This window comes from Epargyreus clarus, unplaced genomic scaffold (assembly GCF_041222505.1).
Source record: "Epargyreus clarus isolate Ecla_fem2 unplaced genomic scaffold, WU_Ecla_fem_2.2 ptg000008l, whole genome shotgun sequence".
Lineage (NCBI taxonomy): Eukaryota > Metazoa > Arthropoda > Insecta > Lepidoptera > Hesperiidae > Epargyreus > Epargyreus clarus.
Window position 1 is genome coordinate 11,285,942 of NW_027332216.1, and position 20,015 is coordinate 11,305,956.

Genomic DNA, 20,015 nt, shown 5'->3' on the forward strand with positions numbered 1-20,015 from the left:
CGAGCAATAAAGTCCCGTTTATAGGCATTTAATCTCTTTGAAGGCGATCAAACGATATTTGCTGAGTGATTGAACGTTGTTAATCAGGTGGAAATTAGTTCCTAGCGCTACCTCAGGAATTTATGTCTAGCACTAATGAATGCGAAGTTAATTCTCCGTTCAATCTCGTTTAAACATCTCGTTCAAGACGTTTTCAAACGGAAATTTAAAAAAAAAAAAATCATCTTAAATTAAATTAATTAAAATAAATAATATAACTATTTTTATGCTTTTTATATGATAAATATGGAAAATAAAATATAGTTTAATTACAAAATTAAAACCATATCCAAGAAATTAATTACGGTTATTATATTTATTGTTCTTATTAAAAATATTATTGTAGTAGTTATGGCAGCTGGGCGTTGAAGAATCGAAAAGTCCATTTCACGAACGAATTAATAATTTTAAATAAATTTTACACTAACTTGTAACAACAAATATATATGATAAGTAGAGTCACTTTCCGCGATGGAGGTGAACTGTTCCTATGGCGGACGGCCACCTGCACGAGCGACGCGCCTCGTCAGCGTTGACCGCTCCGCAAAGGCACAATGCAGCGTGAGCACAGTGTAGGGCTGGCGCGATGCAGCCTTAACGCGTAGGGCTGTCCCTTACACGTTACTTAGGCATCCGTTGTTTTACATTAGAGGCGTTAACCTTAAAATGTAATAAATTATAAACACCAACAATATTTCAATTATAAAATTCATTACACCACCGACAAATTAAGTTTGCGATTTTGACGCGGCTTTGTTTTGAGGTGCTAAATTTTCTGGCTTATATTTTTCATTAAGACGCGAGCCATTGTCTTGATTCCTGTGCAAAATAGAATGAAATAAAGCAATTCAATTTAGGTGAACTTAATTATATTAAAATGGCTGAATGTTTGCTGTCCAATAATGAAAGCGCAAACCAGAGCATCAGACAAAGGCCTTTGGGTAAGAAAGCGTGGTTTAAGTTATAAGCATAAGAGCACAGATTAATAAATAGTTAAGTAAATCTAGTGCAAAAAGGTTCTATTTGGAGATTAACTTCCGTTTATATATTTCCCATAAGCGTGATGTATTGTAGAAAGAATGTGTGTTAAATTTATAACGAGTAGAATTTTTTTTAAAACTAAGATCTGAATAAGTCTATGCTTGAAACTTATAAATTACTTAAAATTTAATACATAGGTGGTCACAGAAGCATGGGTTGATCGTTGACTTTAATAAATCTGATTGATCACCACTATATTTAAATGTTTTACTTTACGCGAGAATTAAAAAAAAACTTTTTTGTAAACAGTTAAAATGTATTTTGCGAAATATATTATAAGCAGCGTATAACTTACCAAAAGAATTTCATATTATTATTATATCAGTATTATGAAAAAAATAGTTTTATTTAAAAAGTCTTTTTCCCAAACATACACGAAGCTCGTGAATTCTACCCATTAGGCCTACTTAATTGGACCACGCTCTTAAATTTGCCTTTTGCCACGAAATACATTTTAATTGTTTTATAAACGAGACCGGGAAGGCTCAATAAAAGCTTATTACAAGTTATAGGGGCCGCCAGAGGCGACTGCTTTGTAAATGGCCGCGATATTTGTGAATTTCGGAAGTTCTCGATTATTAGTATTTATTTAGCGCAGCGAAGTTTCTTCGTTACATCGTTCCATAAGTTTTGTGTTAGGGACTTGTAATTGCTTAACAATTTCTGGTAATAAACAGAATTTTGATCTTCTAGATATGAATGCTACAAGTGACTCTGCCGGGAGACTGCGGGAACATTGTACCACTCATTCTTGTAAGAAATGCTTACGTGAGTTTGTCCTGGGGATACTTTCAAGAAAGTCGGGATAAAAAGCTTGTGCTGTAGGAAAAATCTGCCACCCGACAAATCGTAGGCATATAAAGACCGTTTTTTACTTTATTATGTAATGATATATATCATGATATGCTGTATACATATTATTTTCAAAATAGTGTAGGAGTCTTATAGAAGTATTCTTCGTTAATTGAAGTGATTAAAATTGGTTATTAACAATTCACAGGTTATTAATCAGATTTTCATGAGTACCTACTGCTATTACGTATGCTATTTGTAAGTTTCAAATGATTATAGGTTTGTGTGTTCAGACTGATTATAATTTCTCAGGTCTATAATCCTTACTAATCCTTACAAATATTATAAATCCGAAAGTAACTCTGTCTGTCTGTCTGCCTGGTTGTCTTTTCTTTACGCCTAAACCACTGAACCGATCTTAATGAAATTTTGTACAAAGACAGTCTGAGACCCAAGAAAGGCTATAGGATAGTTTTTATCCCGGAAATCCCACGGGAACTAGGGATGGCAATCTAAGATCGATTAATCGGAGAATCGATCTTTTGGACCAAAAAATCGATTATTTTAATCGATATTAGTAAGGATTGAATCGTAAACTATGTAAGGATACAAGTTATGATCTTAAGCAAAGTTGTCCATGAGCCCACGAAGGTTTCAGAGTTGGTTCGACCAATTTTCGCCAGATGGCGCCACTGTCATTCCAATGAAGAAACGAATTTTCAGTTTTATGTATGTTAGTATGTTTTAGGCTAGATCGTAATTAATATAAAGTGCCTATTACTCACTTGGTACTTTATACATACAAAAAAAATGTATGTTAGTATGTCATATTATTTTCGTTCAAACGCGGGCGAAGCCGCGGGCAAAAACTAGTTAATCATATGTCGTCATTACCATACGTAGCAATGTTGGTTACTTATGAATTCAATATTGATATCTCAAAAACATATTTCCACGTGAATAGAAAGATCCTTCGCTTGTACGCAGGTCTATTTTCATGAGCGTAACGTCCCAGTGGGCTTCTGCCGCTTGGATATCACGATATGAGTTTTACGACTATTTTTTACATCCAATCTCCGAATATTTACGACAAACGTAGTTACGACTACAACTAGGGGTGGTCATATCTTGCTGATAATACATCTTGAAATATGGAAGACAATAATGTAGCAGGTACATTGGGTCCGAATTTTCGAGATTTCTTGGGTTTCATGGCTGTGATACTTGTTGTCTAAATTGTGAGGTCGCAACGTAATATAGGCAGGATCATTACGGATATTACTATAATTATGATAATTCGTGTTGCTATTTAATGTTGTGGAATTTCATGTCATTTTTAAAGGTGCTAGAACCCTTTGTAGTTTACCTGCCTGTTGTGCCTAATAACAGCAATGTTCAGCGCTGCTATATTCTAGTTTGAAGGGTAAGGTATGGTTTAGATATTTATCCAAGGTATTCTAATGTAGTTCTCAGTGATAACGGCGAATATGTGGCCGACTTCAGGTAATCTAATATTATCTGGGGTTGATACCATATATCCGTCGTCCAATGTCCAGTAGCCACTTATTATAGGCTGGACTGCATACTCGTCTGCTACTCCTATATTAAAAAAATATAGGAGTATTTAAGCTAGTAACCTACCCATTATTTATTTATAGGAGTCCACGGGTACGAAGCGTTTATTCCAAGTTACCAGCAACTCCCCGAACACCTGGGAGCCCGATGTGAATCTATTAACAGTTGCAAGACAGAGCGCGGCTAACGAGCCATCTGCATATTGAGTTCCGTACCCACTAGCCTACCACGATCTAGGTTACCATTCTATAAGCCCTAAGGAATAACAATTCTTGTATGAAAATGTTTTTCATTGTGGTTCGTATTTCGACTCGAGAGTCACTACTCTTATATCCATCTCTACTTTATAACAGATGTTTTAAACGCTACTGTGCTCTGTACTCTTACCATGAGTTTTCAAAACATTCCACAATATTACATTACGTTTACTCAATCCATTATTCTGTTCCGTTTGCTTTAGTAGACTGAGTAAACGTAACAATAAGTAAGTGCTCATGTGACGATGAACTTTTTGTCTCCCTCACATGTTCGCAAAAAAGAGAGACTAAACATCGCCATTTTGTCAATTTAGACATTTAATGTTACGTTACTGACAATATAGTTCTGATACAATCCGCTAGGGGCGCTGATTGGGAATTGGATTTGTAGTAAATACGTAAACAAATACGAAAACAGTCATATTTGTGAAAACGTAAGGGCTTACCCTTACGTTACCTTTACGTTAGGGTACTAGTTTGTAAGATGCGCTAAGGATACTTAGGTATACGAAGCGGTCCAACGTAGTATTTAGGAGTAGCAATGCTGTTCAAAATTTCTGATGGAACTTTTGGTACATATGTCCACCAGTCCACCTGGTGGTAAGTGGCTACTGCCGCCCATGGACATCTGTAATCAATCCCAGATAGAATTAGATATTCCTGATAGACCTGAGGGCGGCCACAGATGCGCCGCTACCCCTGAGGACTAAGCTGGAACGTCTCGGAAATGTATATCTCCCTTACCACACCCTTCAAACTAGAACACAGCAGCGCCTAACACTGCTGATATTAGGCAGAAATAGATATGGCGGTGGTGCCGCCGGAGTCGAACCCACAAAGGGTTCTACTACCTTGAACCATCAGTTATCAGGTATTAGCGATAAAAAAAGTTTACCTTTTTTTTTTTTTTTTTATTTGTTTGAGCCTAACGATAAAGCAGACGTGCTACCCGATGGAAAGTAGTCAACGTCGCCTATGAACATTTGCAACACCAGAGGAGTCGCCAATGCATCGCCGGCTTTGAAGGAGAGCTCTTTTTGCACCTTTTTTGTAGAGCCCCATGTCATAGCGCTCTGGGAATACCTCAGGAGGAAGTTCATTCCACATCTTGCACGTTCGTGGCAAGAATGTCCGTGCAAACCGAACTGTGGAGGACCGCCACGGGTCCAGTTGGTGTGGATGGAACTTCATCCTTCGGCGAGTGGTGCGATGGAGGAATGCCTACCTGCAATTATTACCTGCGCAAATATCACTCAAGCTCGACCGCTTCAACCACCTTTAACCAACCAGTGGTTGAAGGTGGTTTAGCTCTATAGTCGTTATCACTGAACATTGATTGCGTGACCGTAAATAAGTTCAATAACATAAAAAATAATACAAAGTGCTGCTAAGTAGGCCACTTGTAAGTAAAATGTCTGTTCAAGTGTCTAATGTCTCCACAACGAAGTATTAATTTGTGTCGTGTTCCGTTTAACTGCCTTAACACGAATCGTGACATTGGCAGCCGCCCAACTCTCAATACAATAAGACTTAACATCCGGAACATGGCATTTCCCGGATTTTGTAGAAAGAAAAAAGTAAGATTAACACATGTCCAAAATAAAAAAAAATGCTTCTTAAAATAATGTTATTTATTCACTTACAACGAAAAAGCACTTCAAGAAAAAGAGCCATAAGATATTTATTTATTCAAATGTTATCGTCGGCGAGAATCCATTACTATCTCGCTGTTGGGTATCTTAGAATGAGGTGGAGAAGGTCAAAGTCCATGACGCTGGCCAAGTGCTGATCGGTAGACTTATCATGCTGTTATGAGTTTCAACCACTATGCTGCTGCTAGCTGCTTGATAATTAAATGTTATACTTAATTACAAATATTGCTAACATTAAGCCTTTATAAAGTATATAGATGCAGTAGGTTTACTAATGATTGTCGTTTGTTTTTGGGACAGGAATTAAAAATCTTTTATTAAGTTTTTAAACCATTAATATATTTTTATTTTTAACACTGATACAATGAATAGGGGTATTCCAACAGCTTACAGGAATTATGATAAAATTTCATTACAAATATCTATAAAGATATCAAAATAATATACGTATGATATACAATACGAAGATAGTAGAAGTACTGAATAATTTCCATTGATGGGCGACTGAAGAGGCGCTAACGAGACAATCTGCATATCGAGCATCGGGTGATAACGATCGGTGCTCTCTTACATGGGGCGATACTTTAGTGGGACGACAACGGCACGGCACGGCACCGATATTGTCAGAACTTCTGTCAGTTCTGTCAGTGTCGGCCATATATAAATCTAAATAGAGCGCGTGAACCTTGTATGACACCAATTGTGCCATGCCATACCTACTGTGACCTGAATAGTCGAAAAATCTATTGTAGGATCCAAAAAGATAAGATATATAAATGGAAAACGTTTCTCAATAGTAAGCAATGAATCGATTTAGCGAATAGTTCTCTGTTGCTGTTCGGATAGTTATATTTTAAATCGTAATAATAAAGAGCTTGTTTTTTGATACGCGACATAGGTACCTTTTGATACGCAAAGTACATAAGCTTGCGTCGTCTATTTAAATAATAATATAAGATGCCGTTGCCGTGCTGTGCCGTTGTCGTCCCAATATAAAAGCGCCTATTACCTCCTGGCTTCATCTTTATCATGAGGTGTCTATCGAATATTGAATGTAAGAAATATAATATCGTATGTAAGCAACTCTAGATTGGATTAAATTCCTATCAGAGATCGGTCGCAGGTGCGTTGCTATTCTGTGCGCTAAGTTGAAACGATTCGGATAAGTATGTCTTCCTTACTATACCCTTCAAAGCGGAACAGAGGAGCATTTAAGCCTACTGTTATTAGGTAAAAATAGGTGTGGCGGTGGTGCCTGCGCACCGACTCTTTCTTTAACAATGTATATAAAGATACAATATAAATGTATATCATAAGTAAACTGGAATTTACCTAAATTCAAGTCAATTTGGTTACATACAGTGTCACCTCTGAAGCCGTGTACTAGTTACGAGTATAATCTCTCTCCACAGCCCCCTGTCGCCTCACTAAGTAATTCTCAATGGAGACGTGATTCCGTAAACATAGTCGGGAGCAATCATGTGTGAATCCACTCATCCCATGACCAGAATGTGACTATGGAGTAGAGTTACGGACTTAAAAAACGTTACTTAACTTATAAAGTTATAAGAGTGTCTACTTATATTTTTAATAATTTTATATATTTGCGTTCAGTATGATCTTATACATTTAAAAAGAAAACATTTAATATTTCACTTTACACGTCGCTTCGCTTATTCGCAGTTTTTTACCTTGATTGTCCAGTGTTGTTGGAATGTACATGAAATAATCTCTCGGCAAGCAATCGGATCATTTAGCCAAGTGGGTGCAGTTGAGCTTACTAATATAAAGGGCGAAATTTTTCAAATAGGCTTTCAGGGCCAAATCCGAAACTATAAGTATAAGCGAAAAATGCTGAAAGGAGTTACGAGGCCGATTTTGATAAAAACTAAAACTGCATCATTACTATTTTAAAATATCGTGAATAGATAGTGTAACATATAGAAGGTGTATTTTTTTCAATACGAGCGACAGCTGGTACCGTCGACTGCCTGCACCCGCCTACGATGGCTGTCGGTGACCCTCAGCGCTGATTTTCGGCGCGGGCTGTTGCTTGTGTCTCACCTAAGATAAACTAGTTACGATCCTAAGAAGAAGAGAAGATTTTATTTTATATTTGCCAGATTTTGTTGTTAAATTTGCTTATTAATTTATTCGTAGTAAATTTCAGAGACAATTTAAATACTGAAAACGTTAACGACACTTTTGGGAAATAATCAGTAAAACATAAATCGACTGATAAAGCAGCAATCTAAGAAATGCAAATATTGTGAGTAAAATCCCTAGAGAAATTCTAATTTAATGTATTTATTACGTTGATGAAACAAAGGATAGACATACTAACAAATGGATTGTAAAATGTAAGTTTGTTTCGTATTTTAGCGAAAAAATACACCAATTATATTTCACTTATGGTTACATTTTTACGTAGTCACCATAAATTTTGACTAGTTTCAGTATAGGACTAGTAGTGCGTTCGAGCAGCTAAAATGTGTCCAAACAGTCGTGCGTTTAGATTTAAAATCAAATGGGTATTTTTTACATTTTAATTATGAGTTACATAAGAATTAATAAAGTTTCTTAAACCATAAGAAATACATTAGCGAGGGACAACTAGCTAAGTCTATACACACAATTTACTTACATTTCCCGTTCTAACGATAAAGTTAACTAATGTATTTTATATCTAACATTTATATTCTAACATGCTTTGTTAATAAACATATCAATGTAATATCAGCGTGTAAGGCAATGACGAGAGCCCGAAGGCGATTAAGTGATATTACATCGCTCCAAGAGGTCTTACTTGTTCGCAAATGAATAAATTACCGCCGAGAGGGATAAATGTCGCTTCCTCTCAACGGGACCTAACGCGTTAATAATTTGTCACAAGAAGTGCGTGTTTTGTTATGGATCCAGTACAAAGTTTGTAAGAAACTTCGGAAGAATAAGAAGTAAAGTAACTTTGATCAAGTATATGAAATATTTACAAAATTGGCCTCGAAGGGTGGAAAGCTTTGGGATTCAAAGGTCTTCGATTTTTCGATGGTATATGTATATTACAAAATAACATTAAAACAATAAAGGTATACGTTATGAGAAAAACTATTTTTATAAAAGCTCCTGATAATATTTTCAAAATTGTATGAAGTTTACCTTAAATAACCTATTTACTAACTTTAATAACGGAATTTTGATTGTTGTGTAAGATTATGTAATGGAAGTAATTTACCACTAAGAAGAAGTCAATGCTATATATGTATATCTGTAAGTAACTCTTTAGAACAGAGCAATAACTCAACCGCTAGCGATGTCATTATCATGAATACCGTAACCCTGCTACGCTTATGTCTACGAATATGAGTAAGCCGTAGTAAAGTAGCTACGAAGTATGCGATCCTAAACGATTAATAAAATGAAACATAATTATTTGTATAAAATTATGTAAAATATACTTTACATAAACAGACAAGTACCCAAGCTCAGGCTAAATCTAAATGCTTAATTCAATAATAGAATCTGGGATCTTCTGCATGGCAAATATGACTACCTTTTGATCGCTATTTCGCAAGAGAAAATGCTCAAATATAATTCCTTAACTGACAAAGTCGGCTCGCAAACCACAAAAGGCTCATTTATATATACGTAATACGAAGAATATAATAAATCAAATTAGTACGGATAAAGATCCAAATTAATGATGATTACATTTTATGCAAGAAATAAGAACTGGCGTATTGTAAAAGTGAGTAATCGCAATTCCATTGTGGTTTAGAAAATTCTCACGACACGTAATGAGGGAATCGAGTTGTTTAGATTTTACCAAAGACTTGCTCAAAGTAGAGTTTGCATCATTTTAAGATTAATAAGGACAAGGCTGGATATGACTGAAAACTTACTTGACATTTGAAGGTGGTAGGACCTTTTGTGGCTCTACTCCAGAAGCACTACTGCCACACCAATTTCTAATAAAAGCAGTGTTGATTGTTGCGGTGTCCTGGTAAAAGAATGTGGTAAGGGAAATAAATTGGTTTCAAATTAGTCCTCAGGGGTACGAATGTGCCTGTACTGATAAGAATCTAATCTTATCTGAGGTTGATTACAAACGTGCATAGGCGAGAGTAGCCACTTATGCGGTAGACTGTATTTCTACTTCTATATGATGATGATGACACGTATAGATATCTTTGACCAAGTCCATAAAGAACCGGTTCTACCTGAAGTCTGTACCCTTACCATGAGTTTTCAAAACATCCCACAATTTTACGTTACGTTTACTCAATCCATACATCCATACATGTTCGTAAGACAAAACAGAGACAAAACATAAAGCGCCATTTTGTCAATTTAGACATTTAATCTTACGTTACTGACTATAGTTCTGATACAATTCGCTAGGGGCGCTGATTGGAAATTGTATGGGCGATTACGTAAACAAATACCAAAACAGTCATATTTGTCAAAACGTAAAAACTCATGGTAAGGGTACTGGACTGAGATGGTTGCCTCATGTGCAAGTTAGCCTTTGTCAGATCATAAATCTGGTTGTGACACATGATGAATACATCCTAACACTGTCCGCGTCTAAAATTTTGTGTTAAATATGGCAACCCTAGTTATGAGGGAGAGAATAATGGGTGCCGAAAATTAATAAATGAGATCGCAAAAGATCTTATTACAGCCATTTCCCACAGCGCCGCCTCCGCCCGAGCAATAATTAGCGGAAGAAATGGCCCGGGGATCTGCAAAGGAACAATGAATAAACTACTTGGGGGTTATATCTTCACGTTGTACTTTCAAACAGAATTTTTAGGTTGGTAGTTCTTTTGGTTTTACTAGTGGTGAAGCCATTATCATTTCACGGGTCTCTTCGGGTAAGAGGGGCTTAGGACATATTCGACCGCGTTGCGATTAGATTCCACATGTGCGAATTAGACATCACATACCTTTGAGAACTTTTTTTATAGAAATATCAAGCATTTAGATTTACTCTGTTTTTCTTCACTGTTATAGCAAGTGAAATCTAATTATTAGAAATCAATTTAATGCTTAAACGGTGAAAGCATCGCGAGGAAATTTCCACGCCTGACAGTTTAAAAAAAAATTAAGGATGTGTGAAGTCTAATTCGCACTCGGTCAGCGCGGTGGACGATGACCTAAATCCCTTAATCGGAGACGACATGCCAAGCTATGAATCAGTATTTATTTATTTATTGTTTAATGTTAAGAAGAACAGTTAAGCACCAATTACACTTATTAACAATCATAAATACATTTCTATAGAAAGATTAAAATAAATTATATAAATTCACAATGTCGATGTTAATAATAATAAAATAATAATGTCAATGATGATTACAGATACGTTATCAGTAGGTTGACGACTAAGTATTGCACAAATCTTGAATGGTTTTGAACTACCAAGTATACGAGTATGTTAGTGACGCTACTCTGCCATCAAGGGCAACCCGGTTAACCTCGTAAGTAAAAGTTGAGAATTGTAACTCTTATTAGGGAACGTTAATGTCCGTAACTCCGAAAACTCGCAACAAGACAAACGAGAGTTTGCTTCCCAACTTGCCAACTTCGAAATGAATAAACTAGGCGGCTTCCACACTGAAAGCCAGCCAACAAACAGTAAGGCCCCGTTTATATCAGGCAAACCTATCAGGCCGTAGCAGACAAAATAATATTGTTACAATTACACAATATACACAGTTTAGTACGAGTATTTACTTTATAAAAGGGATGAGTTAATAACGATTATTTCATCTTTATACGGATTATTTATTCAATTTTTTTATCTTTATTACGGATGACTTAGTTTCATTTCCATGTATATAATAGAAATATGTAAGGCAGTCTATACAAATAAATATAAGGTGTTTGTTTATAACGTAATAAATAACTTAAACAGGTTTTTCCTATATGCATATAAAAGTACATACGAAATTAAAGTCGTTTATCTGTTTCTTTGTGGTGGCTAATTTATGAAACGGCTGGACCGATTTTGACGAAACTTACGCTGACAGTTAGCTGATATTTTAAGACTTAGGTTACTTTGTTAGAAAAAGAATTAAGGTTCCACGAAAAAAATTTAAACATATGAAATCTCCAAAGTATTTTCACTTATAAACGCGGATGAAACCGCTGACTATAAGCTCGTAGGAAATAAATGTAATTTTCCTATATTCTATGATTACATAAAGGCAGCAATATTAGTGTAATATCTTATGATAGTCTTTCAAAGCAATTTACTTTGAATCTACCAAGATTTTCCTTTTGAGTAAGTTGATAATAATGAGATGCGCTATGAACATAGACACGAGTATTATTACGGTCTAGTCTTATAATATGGTGATATTAAATCCTCATGTGTGTTGAGAGAACTTTAACGAACATTGTCGTTAATCCAGTACTGTTCCACAAATGGGCACGAGTCTCATCTTGGCATGAGAAGGATTAGGCCACAGTCCACCGTGTTGGCTGAGTGCGAATTTGTAGACTTTACATACCTTTGAGATTTTTTTTATAAATTTCTCAGGTGTGCAGATTCACTCATGATGTTTGCCTTCATCGCTAAAGCCAGTGATAATTAATTTCTAATAGGTACATAACTTTGAAAAATCAGAGGTGCCTGGGATTTAAACCTCGGACCCCTAGATCGAGAGGCTGTGTGTGTTTTTTTTATAATATAGGAGTAGCAGACGAGCATGCAGTCCACCTGATGGAAAGTGGCTACTGCCGCCCATAGATATCTGTAATCAAACCCAAATTACCCAGGATTACCACCTTCAAAACCAATAGGCTATCCCTGCTATTAATTAACATGTTGAACTATAACACACTGAAGTTACAAACTCAATAACTCATCGGCGTCATGTTGTCGACAAAAGTTTTCAGTGTTAACAATTTGAAGTTTCTCAGTTAGCACGTGAATAACACGCAGGTAACATGCCAACTTTTCTACTACACTGAACTAGCGCTTTCCAATAAAGTTTCTTGTTTATGATAAAAGAGAAAAGCTAAGTATTATTTGAAGATGGGTGTGGTAAGGGAGACAGACTTTTCCGAGGCGTTCCAGCTTAGTCCTCCAGGGTAGCGACGCATCTGTGGCCGACCTCAGGTAGGAATATCTAATCCTATCTGGGGTTGATTACAGATGTCCATGGGCGGCAGTAGCCACTTACCATCACGTGGACTGCATGATCGTCTGCTACTCCTATATTATAAAAAAAAAGAAGATAGGAGCGTCGTGGCCCTTGAAGACTAAGGTGTAACTTACGTAAAAGTACGTATAACTTTTATTTTTATAATATAGCAGTAGCAGACTAGTATGCAGTCCAACTGATGACAATTGACCGATGCCGCCCATGGACATCTATAAATCAACTGTGTGATAACAACATGTGATAGGGTTAGATATTCCTACCTGTGGTCGACCATAGACCACACCTTTCAAACCAGAACACAGTAGCGCTTAACGCTGCTGTTATGAGGCAGAAATACTTGTGGGGGTGGTGCCGCCGGAGTCGAACCACAAAAGGTTCTACCACCTTCAACTACCTTAGATATACCTAACTACATACTTGAGACCAAAAAGCAACAAAAGTTTTCAGAATCCAATTTCAATTTGAGTGGGTATCAACGCATCCGAGGCTGCTTTTTGATCTCCAAGATTATCTGTCTGTGATCAAGATTATCTATCCAAGTCTGTGACCCACTTACCATCAGGACTTTGCTTTGCTTAAATTCTATAAAAAAGATAAACTGTTTGTTTGTTTGCTATTTCTATTTCATAAGAAAATAGATCACAATCAAAATGATTTTGCTTTAACATACATGCACTAATACGCCCATATAACGTTGAAGTTTCCATGTGGTTTCATCTTGAAATGAGGTTTTCGTACCTAAATATTTTCCGCATGAATGCACGTTCTTAGGCTTAAGTTAGCGCATGTGCCTGACAAGTTAAAGTTAAGATACTTATGTAAGTTAGAAACTTGCTTGCCTGTGTCTTCTAGTGGAATAATTAGACACCTATTTAGATCAAAGGACTGTTCTAAGTTGTTCTGAAATTGCCGTAAAATTTTGAACTTTGTGGCACTTTTAGTCAACGATAAGAACATTATTCTTTCTGGCATTTTTCTGCATCAGTATGCAGAAACTCCACTCTAGGCCACTCTTTCTCTCGTTCTAACCTTAAACTACAGTTTCTCTGTTTGGTGTAATAGATATTCTTAAAAGTAGATTTTTTTCATGAAAGTAACAAAGTCATTGAAAAGTAAGTAAAAAGGCTTACCGCGCTAGCTCTGCGTCTTATGTAGATCATAACCATCGTAGATTAGTATAGATATCTCACCGCCTTGTAATTGAAGGAACCTACAAATGACAAAATGGCTGACAAACAGTCAGCCATCTTGCTATTACGTCTCCGACTGTCATGGTATAATTTACGCGGAACAATGCCGACATGTGCAGTAAAGTGGTGTAAAAACAACACGAAACTGAAGAAAAAGTGCGGAGAAATGTCGTTTCATTCGTAAATGCTCTAAAACTACATTTTTTTAACGTTTTTCAAACACGAAAATAGCTGACAGTGACAATTTCAATTGTCAAAACTGGTTACATTTTCGTGTTAGAAGTGAGTAATCTTTACTAATCTATGATAAGCATTTACAAAGTTAGGTAACATGGGGCGCGGTTGAAAATTGGATGGTAGTTAAATATGTATTCTTTCGTTCTTCGATGGACACGTTAAGCCTTCAGTATCGGAACCCTTAAATAGATAACAATCATTTAACGTTATCGGTGTTATAGAGTCTATAATATAGACGGTTTGAAAAACGGGTTGGCTTATGTTATTTCCATTACAGAACCTTGAATTAGTCTAGGTTCCTCTGCTTGTGGAGGCAGAAAAGAAGTTTCAAGACTTAATTAATTAGTAGGTACTAGGTAGTATACTAAAAATAGTATCGCACTCTCAAAGCTACTTAGTTAATAAGTTAGAGGAGCACTTTAAGAATTAGTGCGAACAATGCGTGGTTGTTATACAAGTTTTGATTGTTAGTGTAAGTTTGAAAGGGCAGTGGGTCAGAATATACCCAGTTGTAGTATTGTTTAATAAGTTGTGTTATTTCGTTAACAATAACCTTTAACTTGCTGTTTGTAATGAATTCTTATGAAGATGAATTAAGTTATTAACTTTTTTTTGATGAAGTTATAAACTGTTGTATCTTATACATAAAATTCTCGTGTCACAATGTTAGTTACCGTACTCCTCCGAAACGGCTTTACCGATTTTCACCAAATTATATGCATATTCAGTAGGTCGTATAGTATAGTAGCCGATTCTCAGGTTACTATTTATTTTTCATACCCCTAAGTGATACGGGTTGTTCAACCTTAACATTTTTTAATTTATATGGCAACACAACGTTTGCCGGGTCAGCTAGTTTTTATGTAAGAATATTTTCTGTATTTTCACCTGTCGTATTTTGTTTTATAGGGAAATGGATTCGTCTTATAATTTTAAAACTTTTTTACGTCTTCAGACTATATTTGAAGGGGCGGAGTAACGTTTAAAATGCTTTATTTTGCCGAATAAATATTTTTGTTTACAGTAAAATGTAGGCAAAACTAATACAAATATACTTTTTTGGTTTCTTTAATTTTCTATTCTTCATTTGATAATCTCAAATAAATATTTATGAATTTGCAGCTAGAGAGCACATTTCATTATTTAAATTAGTACTATGATTAATAATTCTCTCATTTTTCATTAGAACTGGCGACTTAAGGGGTGTTTAAAGATTAAATAGCAATTATGCGCGGAATTACGGTTTTCAGCAGTAAAGGACTGGCGACATCATAATTACAACAAGAGTTTAATGAACTTTGTTTTTGATAAACTTGAACCAGATGTCTTATTTGGTTGGGGGTAAAATTACATCATTAAATAAATTTTAGATTGATCATTGGATAATAGAGGATAAGAGATGGTGGATATGTAAGAATTTGAAGGTGGTAGAACCCTTTGTGGTTCGATTTCGGCGGCACCACCGCCACACCTATTTCTACCTAATAACAGCAGTGTTAGGCTCTGCTGTGTTCCAGTTTGATGGGGGTGGCAAAGGAAACAGATTTTTCCGAGGCGTTCCAGCTTAGTCCTCAGGGGTAGCGGCGCATCTGTGGCCGACCTCAGGTAGGAATATCTAATCCTATCTGGGATTGATTACAGATGTCCATGGGCGGCAGTAGCCACTTACTATCAGATGGACTGCATGCTCGTCTGCTACTCTTATATTATAAAAAAAAAATTATAACACTGAAGTAGCCAACGAGCATAAAACCCACCTTCACATACAGTGGGGTGCTTCCTGAAGCTGATCACACATGCGTTGCTCCCCTGTCAATCAAGATGGTCGCCTCATCTTATATATAAAATTATCGTGCCACAATGTTACCGTACTCCTCCGAAACGGCTTAACCGATTTTCACCAAATTTTATATGCATATTCAGTAGGTCTGAGAATCGTTTTTTTTTTTATACAATATAAGAGTAGCATGCATGCAGCGACGAGCATGCAGTCCACCTGATGGTAAGTGGCTACTGCCGCCCATGGACATCTGTAATCAACCCCAGATAGGATTAGATATTCCTAGCTGAGGTCGGTCACAGATGCGCCGCTACCCCTGAGGACTAAGCTGGAACGCCTCGGAAACGTCTGTCTCCCTTACCACGCCCTTCAAACCGGAACACAGCAGCGCCTAACACTGCTGTTATTAGGTAGAAAAAGGTGTGGCGGTGGTGCCGCCGGAGTCGAACCACAAAGGGTTCTACCACCTTCGATCGTTATTGCAATTATAGCGTTTCTTTTTAGTGTAACATGATGGCACACATAAACATTTCCATGCTTTCACATATGAACACGTATATAAAAATGCATACCACTCACACACACCTTTTGGAAAATGCGATTTTTTTTACTATTACTATTTACGTGTTAGGTGTGGCTCACAAACAACAGAAATATAATCCAGTCACTGTATTAAAATGTATTCTGCTATAAAAACATTAAGTCCTAACAAACTTATTTGGCTACTCTATTCCCCATTTAGAATGTAAATTTAGACAAAATTTGATCAAATTATTCGTAGACATTGTTTGAAACAAATTGGTTACAAAGCTATCCAACTACAGTCATTCGTCACGTCTTGTAGCGTTTGTCAACAATAGTAAAATATATAGCAGCATTTATTTTCGTCACGGAAAGGAATAAATCTTTGGGAAGCGATCTGAAAATACTGTCACATTCGCGCCGAATAGCGTCTCACTTGTATCAGGTTTTGATGTTTATGTAACGTATCATTATTTATATTAGGATTTTCATAGGGAATAACGTTTATCCCGTTCAGTTAAATATAAACTTAGGTTTCAATCAGCTGTTACATTTTGGAGAAGGATTAAGTCCATGCTACTTGGGAGGTCACATTAGCTAAACTTTCTGGATTGCAACAGTAATAGTGGTTTTCAATTATACGGAAAGGTTCGAGGTCCAAGGTTCTGATTCCAAGTATATAAATGTGCATGCGTATTTCAATTTAATTTTTATTAGCTTAAATGGCGAAGGAAAACATTACGAGGAAATCTGCCCGAGAATTCTAAGAAAAACTTCTCAAGGTTATGTGAAGTCTACCAATTTGTATTAGGTTAGCGCGGTGGACTATACCTAGTCTAGACTCGTGACGACTGACGATGAAAGCTCCTGTATTGATGGATTGTATAAGAGATTTTCTAGGCAGTGTAGAGTAGTCGCATTATAAATGCACGATATCGCCATCCAAATGAACTTGGCATTGAATCACGCGGTTCGGTATTCCCCTCCGCATCCATCAATCACGCCGCTACCGGCAGATTTCGCCAGATATTGAATTAATTAAATGCCTTGATAAATTAGTGTATGGTAAGATATTGAAATACAAAACTTAGTGATGCTTGACGTTATATTAACACGCCAAAAAGTGACATCTACATAGGTAGGTAGGGCGTAGAAAGCTTATTTATACATTTTGAATCTCATAGAAAAAAAGTTCAAACATGTTGTTAAACAAACGCTATGTAAAAAAGCGTCTATAAACTAAGTGATTATTTGACTGACAAAACGGTGTGGTCTGAAGTAGTTCCAGCTCCATATTACGTTAAGTTTGACATTGTAAAAAACATTTCTTTTAAAAGATGTGTGTTATGGAGTTTCTTTCGCCGCTTCTTCTCCATAACGAAACACCTTGTGAAGTGGTGATAGTTGTATTAACATTAAAAAAGTGCTCTGTAAAGAACCTATATTGAATTAAAAAAATGCTTTGTATAGAATAGAAGTGTTCAGTGTTGAGTGCTGCTGCGTTCTGGTTTGGTAGATCTTGTCTTACGTAGGTAGGTAAGGGAGACATACTTATCCGAGGCGTTCCAACTTGGTTTTCAGAGTTTCTAGAATCCTATCTGGGTTTGATTACAGATCTCCATACGCGGCAGTAGTCACTTACAGATGGGCTGGGGTAAAAAATGTATTTGACTAAATTTAGGCTGAGTTTTAATTTGGTTTTAATTCGCGGTAATTTACAGTCGTACATATAATTGTCGTAGATACGGGTTTGTTCACTAAGTATGTGTCCCTGTCATGTATTAAGCCTCAAAGTACCGAAACCCTAGCCACTGGTCAAGGGGATAACTACGTAGCTGTAAGTTAGCCACAAACGGAAACCCACTTGTTCGGCGAATTGTCACCCGCAAGGGTTTAGGCAGGCTACGCATGTAACGATGAGATCTTGGCATTTACACTTAAATAATAGCTTTCTAAATGTAAGATCATACAAAGACCGTATAAATGTAGGAATAGGAGGATCCTACTATGAGGATCAGTAAAGAAAAAAAATACTAGAACGTGGAACACTTTTTCCTATTTTTTGCAATTACTTATTTACATAGTACTTATTCAGGATAATTTATGTATACTGTTTTATAGTTAATTTACTAGCCCTTATAATAACGAAATTTGTAAATTTATTGGCATTTAAAAAGATATAATATAGTGATTGAGTATAATTTATTCATTTTTTAACGCTTAAGGATCATAAATGGTGAATTAAATGTATAGTGGTATTTGCCAGTTAACCCACGGCGGTGGCTATAATATGTGGCAGGCATATGCTTCCAAAGAATATGAGTCAAGTTGAACAGGAAATAGCAGACACAGCCTGCGATCTTAGTAACTTAGTACACGAGGAAGCTAATGGAATATTACGAATGTTATCCATGATTTATTATGAAGCAATGGATTACTCTCAATTTACTCAACATAAAATAATATCAACCTTTTTCTATCCTAATACAATATTTATCATAATAAATCAGTAAGTACGTCCAAAAATGACAAATCCGGCTTCCCTACGGAACTCGGTAAATTTAAGAAAGAATAATTTTATCAAAGAAATAAAGCATTAATTATACTCCATCACTCACCCATTTATTATTCAAACGGTTCTCAAAGGATCATCTACCTTCGATAAATTTTAAAATTCGTTCAAGCGCTTTATGCTGATGGAATGCAAATTAGTTAACGCAAAGAGTATGAAAAAATATTGAGTGCTTTATAAATTCTACTATGTCTTGTAAGAAACAGATTTATAATACAGTAGTAGGGCATGCGGCTTCGTTCAAAAAAATAACATGACATACATATATCTGAAAATTTGTGCCTTCATAGGAATGACAGTAGCATCTGTCGAAAATTGGTCGAACCAATTCAAAAACCTTCGTGGGCTCATGCACAACAACTTTGCTAAAGATCATCACATGATCAAATGCATAGTTTACGATTCTATAAAGGACATACAAACATTCATATCTGTATAAATAGATATTGTATATATGAACGGCAATAATGAATACTCAGTCTATCTTAGATTTTGCCTATTAAAGATAAATATGACAATTGACCACGAGACGTTGTGAAATTTTGACCTTTGGCAGTCGAACATTGGATAGGTTGATTAATAAGAACCGGTATCTATACTAATATTATAAAGAGGAAAACTTTGTTTGTTTGTTTGATTGTAATGAATAGGCTCAAAACTTACTGGACCGATTTTAAAAATTTTTTCACCATTCGAAAGCTACATTATCCACGAGTAACATAGGCTATATTTTATATGAAATATATTTGATAAATAGATTTTGAGGCGTTACAAAATTTGCCGGGTCGGCTAGTAAGATAATATAACAAGTATGACTCGACCGGGGAGGTCACCACCACCGCCACACCCATTTCTAGCGTGAAACAGTTCTTCCGTTTAGGTGGAAAGGATTTTGTCGGTAAGTATTTGTACTCTACACACTTTTGGAAATATGTAGTATTTAAAATCCTGAAGTATCCTAAAGATATTTTTTCACCGTTCATAAGGTAACTGTTATATTACTACATATAATACTCATAATAAGCATAAAATATGCAAGTATTGCATCGATTCTGATTTAATGTGAGATTTTGCATATTAACAATAAACTATACCGTTTATACTTCATAAGCGTGCTTTATCTTACCCGTACGTGGAACACCTGATATTTTAACAGCTCTCTTAATTTATATACACATATGCTTGC